The following is a 10,137-nucleotide window of genomic DNA, read 5'->3' on the forward strand; positions in this document are numbered from 1 at the left end:
CTGACCATAAAAGAACTGCAGAAAAAGGAAGAGGAGAATGCTGACAGCGATGATGAGGGAGAACTGCAAGACTTACTGTCTCAAGATTGGAGGGTGAAAGGGGCTTTATTGTAACGTTTTCAGGACCCAAACTTTTTAACAGCCTCTGCCCTGTAATATGTGCTGTCTCAGTACACGGAGATACTCCAGCCCCTGGGATTTGGAGACCTGTGTTCTTTTTGATAAAATGAGCTAGGGAGCGATAGCACTTTGGAAAACTGGTATAAAATATTTTTGATGAAAAGTTGCTTTTTGAGATTTTTGAAGTGTTAATATAACAGTGTCAACTTTTTCACACATTTACATGCTTAAATGTTTGAGTTGTAAAATCCGTTAAGTTGTAAACATTGTACATAGTTAAATATATATTTGCTTAAGTAATTCTGTTTTGAGATTTATATGTTAATAGAAGATTAACAGAGTTTAGATGAATATGCTATTTGTGGTTGTATACCTCTCTGGTCCACAAACTCAAAGCATTGCTGGGGGTTTTTTTCTTTTAGTAAATACACAAGTTAATCATTTCTCTAGGGGCCAGGGAGATGCTCAGTAGAATAAGCGTCTGCCTGGCAAGCACAGTTCTCTAGCTGAGTTTTCTTTCAAAAACTTGTTTTAGGAGAACACAGAAAAATATGTACAACCTCTTTATAAAGTTTCTCTTGCCTGGCCCAGTGATTGTCAGATATGTAAGTGTACATGAAAAACACCTGTGGAACTTTAGAATTCTATGCATGAATCACCTATGAAGCTTTAAAAAAAAAAAAATCAGTGCCTGAGGTCTAATCTTAGAGTCAGTAAACGTGGGGTAGGGTCAAGACAGCAACATTCATGAACACTCTGACATTATTCTAATAGATGAATTTATTTTATTTTGTTTTATTATTTTTTATTTTTTGCAGTACCGGAGATTGAACTCAGGACCATGTGCTTGACAGGCAGGCGCTTATTCTACTGAGCTCATCTCCCCAGCCTAAATGAAAAATTTGAAGAGCAGCTGCCCTAAATTCAGAGCCCATTTATATACTGCATTTTCAGGCTTTGCTTTTTTAAAGTACAGCATTTCATAAATTTGCTGTTTCTTGAATGAAAAAAATACTACCTTGTATTTCTACCTCATCTAAAATTCAATTTTGTGATAAATTAGGGCTCCTGTTTATAAGGTCTATCAAGTATTAGGAGGCTAATTTTTTCTAGCAGTAACAATTGCCCTATGTTAGTCATTGATATTTTAAAACACTCCTCCCTTTGAAGATTGAAGTGTTCAAATAGAAAAGGGAATTAGTAATGTTCTGGAGACAGAAATGCACACCACATACTCAGATGAAAGCAATAATGTTAATACTAAGATTTATGTATTTCTTAGTTTGGGCCAGACAAGATTCCAAGTGCGTGAGAGAGATAATAGATAGACAGACAGATAGTTTAATTTCACTAAAGCTCAGATTTATAGAAGGGAATACCAAGAAATAAGGTTTTAAAAACCTTTAATTCTAAAGAATTTTTCCCACAGGTAATGTGTAAACAAATGGAAGGTTTTTAAGCAAAGAATTATATCTGCAAAGCCCTATCAGGTGTGAATCTAGTAGCAGTATATAATATAGAATAGTAAGCTGGGAGACTGTGTGGAAGCTGGATCTTTAAAAGCAGGGTGACTTAAGACGTGGAAAAAGAAAAATTTCACCAAAAGATAACAGTTTTGTGACTATAAGTGGAAGAAGAAAAATAGAGATTCAGGGGATTGTTTTAGTGTAGATGCCTGGAAGATGTCTGATGCTGTACTTACTGAGCAGAAACGGCCACAAATTTAGTCCTTTTGCTTTTGATGCAGAGTTTTGCTTTTTTGAGCTGCTAGATGAGTATAACAACTTCGGTTTGATGTGTCCAAAGTAGGAATCCATCGTTTTACTATTTCAGCACACAACAAAGTACAGTAATTCCCTGACTTATGAATATTTGAGTTGTAAACTTCCACAGGTGCATAAAATTCACTTTGTTAGATTACGAAGGAATACAACTTGTGTTCTTCCAGAAGAGAACTCATGTAAATCAGGGACTTACTGTACTAAGATGGGTCTGCTTCTACTTTGGCTTATAATCCTCAAGAACACTATCTGTTAAAAACATGCAAACGGTTGGGGATATAGCTCAGTGGTAGATATTTGCTTAGAATGTGCAAGGCCCTAGGTTCAATCCCCTATACTGCAAAAGTAAAGCCAAAAAAGAATACAGGCCATATGTATTTTAAATTTTCTAGCAGCCAATTTAAAAAATAAGCAAAGAGGGCTGGGGAGATGGCTCAGTGGAATAAGTGCTTCCCTGGCAAGAGCAAGGGCCTGAGTTCCTGAGTTCAATTCTTAGTAAAAGAAAAAAAAAGAAAAGAAAAAAAAAAAATATATATATATATATATATGGCTGAGGCAGAAGGATTGTGAGATTGAGGCCAGCCTGAACATAGCAAGATAGGAACAGTGAGATTAGTGTTTTCATTTAGTATATCCAAAATGTTAATAGTTCCATATGTGATAAATATTTAAAAATTATTAGCTTTATGTATTTAATACAGGATCTCACTACACAGATCAGACTTATAGTGAACCTCCTGTTTACAGCCTTCCAAGTGCTAGGATTACAGGTGCGTGCCACCATGTCCAGTCTGAACTACCATCTCAGTTCACCCCAGGGACAGGACTGGCACTGCACACTGGGGATCAAACCCCCGTCTGTGTCTGCCTAAGCAGGTGCTTTAATCCACTGCACTATCTGGCCAGCCCTGTATTTAGAAATTATTAATGATTTTTTTTTTCCAGATGGTCTCACTTTGTTCCAGGCTGACCTCAAACTTGAAATCCTGCCTCTGCTTCCCAGAATGCTAGGATTACAGGCATGCACCCACGCACAGTGAGCTGAAATGTTTTACTTTTTTATGCTACAGTTTTGAAATCTGGATGTATGTAGCACATCTGTTTAGATAGTCACATTGAAGAAATAAGTATATGTACCTACTGGCTTCCACAAAAAAAGCACATAGCTAAAGAGAAATCCAGTGAAACATGTTCTGAGGGTAGTGAGCAGACCATTTTAACGAGAGCACAGGGTTTATTCCTGGCAACTGTGGGAATTAAGATTGGAAAGGTAGATTATGAACAGTGTGGAAGACTAAATGTTATACTGTAAGCAATCTGAACTTCCTCCAAGTTAATATTTTATCCTTGAACACATTTAATATTTTATCCTTTATTGCAGCACAATTGAACTTTAGGAGTGCCCGGTATATGTGTTTTATGGGGGTGAGGATATTTAATTTTTGTAGTACCGGGGACCAAACCTGGGACACTGTGCTTGCCAGGCAGGCACTTATGCTGCTGAGCTATCTCCCCGGCCCTGAATGCGTTTTACTGTACTTTGGGAGGCCCTTCTGGCTGTCAGTGCACTGCATCCCAGAGCAGTACTGATGGGGCCCTAAGGATAATCAGTGTTTACTGTATTATTGTTGAATTCAAGATCAGTGTAAATAGCTTCTGCAGTTAATCGCTTCTTCCTAATCCACCACACATTGGAAGATCTTATATCTTCTTTGAACTAAAATACGTTTTGGCCTTAGACTATGAATGCTGCCAGCATTCCCAAATTGTGTGAATGGTTTTTTTGTTTTTGTTTTGGGGGTGGTCTTTCTGAGATAGGATCTTGCTGTGTAGTTCAGGCTGACCTTAAGCTCACTTTGTACCCCAGGCTGGTCTCAAACTGGCAATGATCCTTGTGCCTTAGATTCCTGAATGCGGAGATTACAGGAGTGTGCCACTATGCCTGGTTTCAAACTATTAAGAATTGATCCCAAGGATTCCTTCCAATAACCTCTCTTTAGAAAGCCCTCAAATTCAGTTCACATCCCAGTATAAACTTACTGTAAATGTTATCAAGGTATCCTCTTAGCCACTTAACAGTTTTTTTGGAAGAAAAATATGCTGTTCTAATTAGCCTTCATATGTATCTTTCCAATGTGTTATAATTTACAAAGTGCTTTCATATATATGTTAATGATGGAAATAATGACTGCTTTTTACATACCAGGGATTAAGAGATTATATGAAATTAAAATTGCAGGGGAAAAGTATAATTTCAGTCTACAAGCCATAACAATCATTAGATTAGAATGGAGTGATAGTGGAAAGAGCAAGGAAATAGCAAAAGAAGACCTGGGTTTAAGTTCCTCCTCTACCTTTTAATGACTCATGATCCTGGGCAAGTTACCTTTCTGAAATTTAGTTTGCTTCACTGCAAAATGAGTTATATAACTGGAGGCAGTAACATACAGCTATAGTCCTAGCTACTCCAAAAGCAGAAGCAAAAAGATCAAGTTTAAGACGAGCCTGAGCAACTTAATAAAACCGTTTTAAAAAATTAAGACCTGGGGATGTAGCTCTGCAGAAATGGAAGGCCCTGGGTTGAAGCATATCAGTGAGATGTGAAGCCATTCTGTTGGATATAGATTGGCAGAATCTTAGATGAAAATCTTTCCTGTCGATGCTAGCTACTCAACAGGTGTGTAGAGGGATTTGAGAAAATACATGTTAGGCATGATGGCTAGATAACCTTAGATTGCTAGTTAATACTAAATATCTATTCATTTGTATGATTTGGGGAATTTAGAAGATTTATATTTGAACAGGAAAAAAAAAATCCCAGAATGCAGTGCCTTCTATTTTCTATTGGCATTTCCACCCTCAGTGATCTTACCCATTTCTGTAAGTTTAAATATCACCTAGTCACTGAAGACTCCCAGTTATATCCCCACCTGAGCGTAAGCTTCCACATACAACTGCCTCCTCATCATTCTTCAGCTTGGGTTTTCTTTTCCCTGCTGGCCTCCCTAGTCTTCTCTGAGCAAATGATGCCATCACCCACACAGGTGCTCAGCAGAAGCCTGGGCACCATCCCTTTTCTCCCTGCCTAAAACCTAGCACATTCGTTAGGTCCTGTCAGCCTACTTCTACTCAGTGCCCAGAATGTGTCCACCGTGTCTCTTCTGGTCCTAGCTCCCAGCAACACAATTACTGTGACTGTCTCCTGTCCCCTTACCAATACAACCTTTTTTTTGGGGGGGGGGGCAGAACCAGGGAGTGAACTCAGGCCCTGGCGCTTGCCTGGGAAGCACTTATCCCACTGAGCCATCTCCCTGGCCCCACAACCTTTTAATAGAGTAATTTTTCCTCCCAGTACCGGAGGATGAACCCAAGAAATGCTGGGTTCCATCCCCAGCCATCCACTCCCATTTTTGAGAGACTCCTCTTGCTCACTTGCCCAAATTGGCCTCAAACTTGTGTTCTTCCTGTGTGAGCCTCCTAAGTAACTAAACTTTTACAACATGGTCCACCACATCTGGCTCAGACTGATCTTTTAAATTTTTGGTTTAAGACACATAGACTAGATGTCGTAGTGCATACTGTAATCCCAGCACTATGGAATGCTAAGGTAGAAGAACTACAAGTCCAGGCCCAAGCTGGAAATTCAGTCACTTGGGGAGATCCTGTCTCAAAACAGACAAAGCCCTCCATTTATACTTCCATCACACAGAATAAAAAAATTCAAGCCCTGAGGAAGACAAAAAACAAGGATAACTGATCCATATTAAAAGCAATTATTCTTATCCTAGAATAAGGCCTGGCATATTGGCTTGCCTAAGACTATTTTTTTCTTTTCCTTTGTTTTTTGAGTCAGGGTCTGTGTAGTTCAGATTGAACTTGAATTTACCCTGTAGCCCAGGCTGGCTTCAAACCCATGGAGATCCTTCTCCCTCAACCTTCTGAGTACTGGGATTATAGGTATGGACCACCATGTCTGGGGACCAAGTTGTTTTCCATTTGCAAATGATACTGCAAGTCAGGTGTGTGTGTGTGTGTGTGTGTGTGTGTGTATTAAAACCACCACGAGGGCTAAAATGATCCACAGACCCTCAGTTTCTCAGCTGGTACTACCTCTCTAACCGTAGCTGCTCCATTCTTCCTCTGTACTATCACTGCCTGGCTTTCTGGTCCTCAACTGTGCCACTAGGGATTATGGCCTTGCAGATTGTGGTCTTCTGCTCAGAACCTGACTTTAGGTAGCATGGTAGTCTTCATTTGGTCCCAGTGTCCCTTTCTCAGGTTGCACAAACAGTCATCCCCCACCTCCTGGCCAGTATCACACTATTTTATGAATTCATTAAACTTTTTTTTTAATGTACTTGGTACAGGGTCTCACTACGCAGATTGGACTCCTAGTGATCCTCCTATTTTCAGCCTCCCGGGTGCTAGATTACAGACGTGTACCACCATGGTCAATCTTGGTCGCAGGCTCAGCATGTGGTTCATTAAACTTTTTACTAACTAAAATTGGCTTACTTATGCACAAGTTAATGTCTCTTCCTATAAGAATGTAAATTCCACAAGAGTAGGAAGTTATCTGTCTTGGTCACAACCTAAAATAAGGCCAGGCACCTAAAAGGGCCCATTAACTCTCTGTTGAATGAATAATATCCATAGACTAATACCCTCTAATATCCATAGAGGTGAAAGTTGCTTAGTAAAGTGCTAAAAAGAACAAGCTGACTCATGGAAGTTGGAATCAATATGAAGGTTGAACAGAGCCCAAAGAAATCCTTTCTATACTTGTCTGGCACACGAAATCCTTTCCTATGCTGAGCACACGGCAATGCAAAGGGGCATATACAACATCCTCTAGAGTGCAATCAGCCACCTTGGCATTTAGCAGCTAATAGGAACTCCTTGTGCCACCAGACAAGCAAAGCAGGACATCCATATGTTAGCCAGAGCTTGTGGGCAGCCCTGATTGTCTGGAGACCCCTTAAGTAGAGAATGGGAAGAAGACAAAGATTCAGGATCCAGGTGAGATCACAGACTCAGCAAGGGCATGCTGCCTCCCAGCTGCTCTCTGCCTTCACCAAGGATTCTGGCTCACTCCCCGGTCACCTGGCAGTCACAGTCATTTCAGAGTGGATCTTTGCACTCAGCCATTCCTCACTGAAAGCACTCCCAGTCTCTCAGAGGAGGAACAGAGCTTCATCTGGCCACACCTCCATGGTACCAGCACAACAGCACTTGGCGGGCTCTCTGCACACTTGGAAGCTAGCCACTGTCGCCTTGGGAGGAGCAGAGAGGACTCTACTGTGTAGTTGGTGCTGGCAATGGTTGTTTTGCTTCTGTACTGTTTAACTGCTTTGTCAAGCATGACTATAATGTGGTATCAACAGCCAGGTGGTCAGGTTATTAACAGTAGCTAGCATCTATGGGGTACCTACCATGGGTCTGGCACTGTGCTAGGGCTTGACACACACCACATCCAAGCCTGACAACCCTGTAAATAATATCTTCCTGTAAGTAGGGTCACAAGTCTGCATCTTGTACAGCAATTAACCACTAAGAAGAATATATGCAGTGTATTATTTGTTGAAACTGTACTTTCAATTTGATTTGAAACTGTCTCATTGCTATATGTTTATCAATAAAACTTTGAAAAGAAAAAAAAATAATATCTTCCTTCTACAGATAAGGAAAAATAGGCTCAGAAGTGAAGCAACTTGTTCAAGGCAATAATCCAAAAGCCCTGATTATTCCCACTACTAACCTGCATCACTATAATTTGATATTGATGTGTATGTGCATATTTTTTCTCATCATCAGTTTTCAAGTTTCAGAATCCACCAGAAAAGAAAAAACAATCACCTCCATTCTAGATCTATAATGACTTGCCCAGGGTCACTTAGAAAATCTAGATGTAACAATTCAGTTACATCTTTCTATATTTAATAAAATGCGGGGAATTGGACAGGAACTCCCAAAATAACAAAATTCCTAAGACTAGGAATGGGGCACTGTGACGCATGCCTGAAATCCCAGCACTCAGAAAGCTGAGGCTGGAGGATTGTCGCAAGTTTGAGACCAGCCTGGGCTACAAAGTGAGTTCAAGGTCTGCCTAAACTTGATAATGAGACCCTGTCTCAAAAAAGACCAAAAAGAAAAAAATTAAGAGAACTCAGTACCTTTCAGAAAGTATGGCTAGGCTGGGAAGTCCCTTTGTGAAGTCTGTTACCCACTGATTCTTTCCACTCACTCCCACCCCAGCTCACCATTTCACCAACAACAAAGTTTATTCCTTTGTGGTCGCTAATGGGAAGAATGATGAATCCAGCTCAAGATATTCCAATTGGGAAAAACAGTCGCACAGTGCCCGTGACCCACCTCTGCTTTGATCTGGATATAGTTTGCCCCGGTGAGTTCACGTGCTGAGGCATTGGTGCCCTGTGTGGTGATGTTGGAAAGTGGGTGGGATCTTTAAGAGAGGGGCCTGGTGGGAGGTCCTCTGGGGCTACCCTAAGAAGGGATTATGGTCGTTCTCCTGGGACCTCCGAGTTAGCGCTCTGGAGACAGATTGCTATAAAAGCCCAAGCCTGACCCCTGAATTGTCCTCTGGCTTGAAAGAGAAAGAAGGAAAGAAAGAGAGAAAGAGAGAAAGAGAGAGAGAGAGAGAGAGAAAGAAAGAAAAAAAGAAAAAGAAAGAAAGAAAGAAAGAAAGAAAGAAAGAAAGAAAGAAAGAAAGAAAGAAAGAAAGAAAGAAAGAAAGAGAAAGAAGCCAGGGCCAGGGATATAGCTCGGTGGCTTGACCACCTGCCTGCCAAGCACAAGGTCCTGAGTTCAGTCGCTGGTACAGCAAAAACAAATAAACAAAAAATAAAGAATCCAGCTTCAGATATCCTATGATAGTAATAGGCAACACTGATAGAACTACTTTTTAACTAAGTGAGCTTGGGGAATGTCCTTCACTCTTAGTTTCCTCAACTACAGAACAAACAAACAACAGTTCTTATCTTCAGGCCTCACTGAGAAGTTTAAGTGAGGTCAATTTGTAAAAAAATGGTTTGATTCCAGTATTTGATCACATCGTGAGCACTCGGTGTTAACTATCATCATCATCATTATTGTTGAATAGCTTCTCCATTCCAGGCATCGTCATTCTTCCCTGTTGCCACCACTAAAGAGTATCTTAAGCAAAATGTAAAGGGGGGGACAGGCAATTTGTTCTCTTTGGGGCAGTGTAGAAGTAACAGAAGACCTGAGTTAAATCAAAGTATTTTTCAACAAGGTGCAGTCTCATTTGCCACCATTCATTTATTCCCTCACATTTATATATGTGACATTTGCTAAGAACCTACCATTTTAGAGGTGCTGGGAATTTTTGATGAATATGGTATTGAAACAAGCATCTCAGTTTAGGTCATCTTCTACACTACTGGCATTTGGAGCTAGCTAGTTCTTGAGAGTGGGGGTGAAGGGCTGTTCCGTGTAATGTAATGTTCAGAAATGTCCCTGATATCATCCCCCAAAACTCCAGTGGCACCATCAACACCCCACCATGCCAGTGTCCACCAAACATGACTCCAGACACGAACTATGATGTAGTCAGGAAGATAAATAATATTTGTCTCACACATTGAATAAGTAGCAACTGTTGGAGGGGGTCCCTATGGGAAAGAAGGTTGAGAAGGGCTTCTGAGGATGTAAACTTTCAGGTAGGCTAAGAAGGACAACAAGACTTTACCCAGCAGTGAAGGAGGGAAGAGTACACTGAGCAAAGGTAAAGAGACACAGCATGTGTACCGAGTGGTGAAGAAATAGCACCTCCGAGTCATGGAACGAAGCGGTGGGAGGCATGATGAAAAGCTACTGGGGCCAGATTATGACGGAGGCCTTGAGACTCCCAGTGAAAACTTGAAAGCCAGAGTGGGAAAGAAGAGAGAAGAACAAATTCATTTCTGGGAAAGCATTTTCTTCCTCAGCTGGGAAAAGGTGATGATGATTGTGAAAACTAAACAATTCTTTCGCTTAACCTGACTTTCCTTGTGGTAATGGGTAGCACTCTAATCCATACCTTCTAGACCCCTCCAAAGGAGACAGAGGGGAAAATAAGACATTTTCCTTTTTCCTTTTCCTTTTTTCTTTCTTTAAGAACACCTAATACTAAAGAAAAGGATTCTGAATTTTACTCTTTGTAGTAGTCCTAAAAGCTGCTTTAAAAACTCATTGTTGGGGGCCTGCCCCTTAGCTC

The 10,137-nt window shown here is 40.6% G+C and overlaps 1 protein-coding gene across 1 annotated transcript in view; it reads left to right on the forward strand.

The window, feature by feature from the left end:
• Znf830 (zinc finger protein 830) overlaps window positions 1–10,137 on the forward strand; it is a 29,069-nt gene that overhangs the window by 974 nt on the left and 17,958 nt on the right. The window lies entirely within an intron of this gene.

This window comes from Octodon degus, unplaced genomic scaffold (genome assembly GCF_000260255.1).
Source record: "Octodon degus isolate 3935 unplaced genomic scaffold, OctDeg1.0 scaffold00072, whole genome shotgun sequence".
NCBI lineage: Eukaryota > Metazoa > Chordata > Mammalia > Rodentia > Octodontidae > Octodon > Octodon degus.